The following is a 5,242-nucleotide window of genomic DNA, read 5'->3' on the forward strand; positions in this document are numbered from 1 at the left end:
GAAATGCCTCTTTTCTGTGCCAACTGAATTATTGGGTTCTGTGCCTACTGTCAGCCTTTATGTACCTGAGGAAGGTAATCAGGCTTGGATCACAGAAGTTAAAGTCAAAAAGGCTGAAGTATGTGAGGATTAAAGTGAGTTTTTTTTCAGTGGAAGTCCAAAGTTATTGATGAAGTGATGCTACTGCTGATAAATTTTAGAGACATTTTTATAAGTATAAGGAGGGCAGACTTCATATTTACTTTATTGCCTACATGATTGAATTTGGCTGTACGTTTTCAGTAGTGAAGGTATTTTTATAGTGACACTTGGACTGGTTTTAATTATTCTAGGTTTATTTTGTTGATAATTGAATTGAGATTCTATAATTAGCCTTCGTTAGTGAGAACTGTATATAAATCTATCCTAAATCTGTGCTACCTAATCATTTATCTGAGAATTAGTGTTTCAAGTGCTAGATTTTAGACTGCAGGTTATAGAACTGAGTATTTTAGAACTGCTAAATACCTGCTTACAAAACCTTATTGCAATTAACAAATTGAGAATATATCTGCACTGTGATCATATTCCTTCGGTTTTGTATAAATGGCCAAGCAGAGCATATTGCAGCACATTAGAGTACTTCCCTTCATGACATGAAACAAAAGGCCATCAAAACGCAGGAAACAATACACTTAGAAACTTGGCCAGAAAGATAAAAGGTCTGAGTGGCCAAATCTCCAGCCTCAGCTGCTGCTAATGGGCTGTGTTTATAGTGAGAGAAATGTGGCCAGAGATATTTGTTCTGTTCTTTATACAGGTGTATTTCACAGCAGCATTACAGCACCTTGAGCCTTAGCTGCTTTCCTCTTTTCCTCAGTATCTCTAAGATGAAAATTCATGAGATGCATTAGTTGGGCAGTTTACTCGGTGGTAATGCTTGTTAGGCTGTCAGTATAAAAAAAAAATAATGGCCTTTTAACTGAAGGTGTTCCAAAAAGGCACTGATTGTTGGTTTTTTTTTTAGGAACTGCCAATTCTGAAGTTGCAGCCAGACATTTGGGTTTCTGACTTTGACTTCTAGGAGAGGTCTCCATCTCTCTTTTAGGTATGCTGTGAGAAAAAGACACGCAGAAGTTAATGCAGTTAGGATAGCTTTTCCGTAGGATAGCTTTCCCTGAAGCATTGTATCACACTTGCTGTGTTTGCTGTGGATTAGGTGGGAGCACTGAATAGTTGCCTTGGGGGAAGCATGTTGTGTCTCAGTTCTCAAACATATACACATTCAATATATGTATTTAAATTTCCTTTTTTTTTTTTTTTTTGTAATAGTTCCCAAAAGGGAAACTTTGCTTCCTTCAGCACTTCTTTCAGTGAGGAAGATAAGTTTTCAAATACTGTGCATTAAAAAAGGTTGCTTATTACTGAAGCTTTAATACTAATACATGGAAATAATATAACTGTTAACTGAAGGGATTTTATTTGGATTTATAAAACTTCTAAAGGTGCAATAACCATGCTAAGTACTTTCTATTTTCTAATAGGCTGGTGGGAAAATGTCTTTTTTAGTTGTTCTTGGTTCTTTAATGCTGAATGCATCTCCTAAACTATTGCTAAGACTATTTTAAATAGTTTCCAACTAGTGTTGAACTGGGATTAAGATGTGTCACAGTAGGTTTTCCTAGTATGTGATTATTTAATGATGGGCAGTTCTGAATGAAGGCACCGAGCTGGGTGGTAACAAATGGCACAGTTTCTGTTGGTTTTCAGTGGCTGATGGATGAACTTCTGCTTAACTTTCCAGGAGTGGCTTCATTTTTACCCTGCTAAGTGCAGAAATCCACAGTGGTGACAGTAATGTCAGGCTGTTCTCTCTAAGAGAAAGCACTGCCTGGAGCTAGCAGCCTTGGTTTTCCACTGAGCATATGGAGAGAGTGTAGGACCCAGGTGCATAGGTTGCAGAAACAGGGCCTATATGCTGAGTAAGAGACACCACAGAGCATCCCACAGGTATGGGTCCCTAGTCCTCACTGCTGCAGGGGTTGCTGAGGGGTGTCATGTTGTCCTTCTGGCCCGTTGTGTAGACAGTCTTCAGTTAATTTCATCGTGATGGCTGCTTAATGAAAAATAACAGCTCTATAGAGGGAGGTGGCTGTAGCTTTTCTCTTGCAACTTCTAAACTGGGAAAAAAAGGTGAGAGACAGAAAGATGGAGTACTTGGTTTAACTTCCTGCAGCATTAAACAGACCTAGACTTTGAGGTAGGCCTGTCTTGCACGGCCAGCTGGAGGGAGAAGGAATTTACCTCATGAAAACTTGTTTTTAGGCGACCTGCTCTTGAGAGACAAAGAAAGGGTGTGAAATCTTCCAACTCCTCATGCTATTTAACAAGTAATGACCAGTAAGGAACAATAGAAGAAAGCAGTAAAGAATCTGAGCAATATTAACTGAAAGCCTATAGGTGCCAAAAAGAACCCACACGGTATTACAGCATGGTTGGCTCCCATCCTCTATAAGGTTTATGCTGTTACATTTTCATTTAGTTACTACTTTAGAATCATCTGGCTATGATGTTCTGTTACCAGTGTGGATTATTTGGTGAGGGTGGGACCCAGATGGGAGCACAGTAGCTCAAGTGGTAGAAGAACTTTCTGGATATTCATTATTTTTCCTTGCACAACCTGGAAGAGAATGCATGCTTTGTTTGAGGTTGCCACAGTGCCTGGTCTGTTGGGCAGAAACAAAGGAAGCTGAAATGCCTTTGACAAAGGAGGGCTTTGGTGACACCAGGGTGACAAAGTTAGATACTGCTTTACAAACAACTCTTTCTGCAAGACAATACTGTCTTTGGGGGGAATGTGGTACACTTCTAAGGTGTCGGAGCTAATTCTCAAAGCTTGAATTGCACTAGGAAACGTGAAATCACACAGTTGGTGTAAGGAACAAGGATTGGGTTGAAGTGTTACAGGAGTGATTGCAGTAAGGCTAAGCACTTCCAGGGATGGTTTTGTCAGTGCAGACTGAAATGTTTCAGGATTAGTACCCTGACATCCCATTACACTACACCTGTCTACATGCTAGGTGACTTTCTAGCAGTGATAATTTCTTACTTAAAAGGCATATTAACCCCAACTCTTACAACTCATATAACTAGAAAAAAAAGTCTACTTCATATTCTTAGCTCTTTTAGAAACTTGATCTGGAGACTCATTAAATTTACATTTTCCTCCGCTATCTCTTCATGATGAGGTCAGTGGCGACGTGTGTGTATCCAACCACACCGCCTGTGGTGGATGCTTCAGTCAACTAAAATTCAGTGTAGTTCCTGGGTGCCCCCTGTGGATTTGCATGCTGGCAATGAACATCTATTTAAAAAATAGTACAGAATCCTGGCATTTTCTTCTTTTTTTTTTTTTTAACTAGATATATAAATGAGAATGTTGTCCGCAATTCAAGAGACAAGGAAATGAAAGATTAGGTAGACTTTCTAGAGCATGCCCTGAGCAGAAGGAAGAGTTCCATGCTTAATGGTAGGACCAGTTGCGTGAACAGTGAGGTGCTCCTTTTCAAGATTCTGTCACCTCACATCTGTTTGGCAAAATTTTGAAAGTCAGTGCACTGATATTGCCCATTCCTGTTAGTTCTGATGCTTTGGCTGTGGATTTCCTGTTCTAAATGAGCTGAAGGTTTATATTCACTCACCCATGCTTCCTGCTCTCACGCAAGGCAGCTGGAGCTTGAGGTGGCAAGTAAACATTTCAGTGTGTGAGGCTGCACTATTTCTGCTTTTTGCTGAAGTACGCTTAGGTCATATCCTTTTTTAGAAGTTCAGTGTAAACAGAACACGTAGACAGTATCTGCTGTCAGCTGAAGTAGATTCTCCTTTGAGCTGTGAGCAAAACCTCAGTTTTGATGAGATGATAAACCTACCTGAAGCTTGCATGCAAACCTTGTTTTATCTTCAGTTGTAAAAACTGATGGCAGATTAGGGTTCTCTACTTCCTTTGGCTTTTCAAGTCAAAATGTGGAGAGGCAAAGGCGTATAGTGTTCAGGAGGAGGAAAATATATTGATTTGGTGCTGCAACTAATGCTTGAGAGATTCTGAGGGTCAGAGCTGAGGTGGAATGGTACAAACAGTGTTAAAGCAAATGGTAGGGCATGCTGCTGGCTGGGGAGATATGGAAACGGTAGGCAAACTGGAATGTGGTGATGGTGGTCATTAAAACTTGTTAAGAGGAGCGAGGGGTATAACAGTAAGGAAGATGATACAGGTATTTTGCTGTTTGGTTTAGGAATGAAGATACCAGAATGAGCAGAGTGCAGTCAGATGAGGCCAATTTGTGATTCAAACACTGGATGTGGCCAAATGTGACTGGGGGTAGATTCAAGAAATTGAATGGAGCAAGAGAAGCGCAAGGTGTATGGGAGGGGAAGTGATGAGGAGAAGATGAAGAATTTTCTGTACAAAGGAACTGATGTTGGGAGAGCTGGCTGGGGGTAGAGGTAGGCCTCAGCACTGCCTTTGACTGGTACATCAGCTATGAGTTGAAGTTTGGTGTGAAATGTGAAACAGAGCCTCTGATTGAGGAATGGTCGTCAGCAGACAAAGGAATGTGAAGTTGATGGCAAATACATCTTCACACTTTAGGAATTAGTGCAGTGCCACAGGAGAAGCCAGCCCTGCCCTCACCGCCTGCTGCGCCAGGCCTGAGAGAAGATGGAGAGTAAGGGCAGGAGAGAAAGAGGTGGGTTGTCACAGGTGCAGGGGGATAGAACTGGAACACAAACCTCAACAGTCTGAAGGAAAACATCCTGGTAGCTTTGCCTAAGGCAGTGGCTTAGGTACATGGGAAAGGCAGGAAGTCAGTAGAAACTGAAATTAAGGATGATGTTCCTGCACAGATGCAGCACCTGGGCCCTGCTCCAGGGGTGTGTGAGTTAATTCAGCGTGTGTGGAACCATGCTCAGTGAAGCTGCTGGATGCAAGACTGTACTCTAAAAGCCTTGCTAATAAAAAGTATATTTAGTTTGTATATTGTGTGCATCTCCTTCTTGTGAGCAATGTGAACAAAGATGGTTCTAAAAAAAGCAGACCCACAGCCCCTCAATGTTCATTACTTGGAAAAATGAAAGAAAGTGCTGCAGATAAAGCTGCTTTTTTTTTTTTTTTTTAGTCCAAAAATACATCTATAAGCAGAACTTTGTCAAATGTGGCTATAGTTTCACATTGTGGTTCGGATTAGAGAAAGCTCAGAGGTCCAGG

Source organism: Gallus gallus, chromosome 2, assembly GCF_016699485.2.
Source record: "Gallus gallus isolate bGalGal1 chromosome 2, bGalGal1.mat.broiler.GRCg7b, whole genome shotgun sequence".
Taxonomy (NCBI): Eukaryota; Metazoa; Chordata; class Aves; order Galliformes; family Phasianidae; genus Gallus; species Gallus gallus.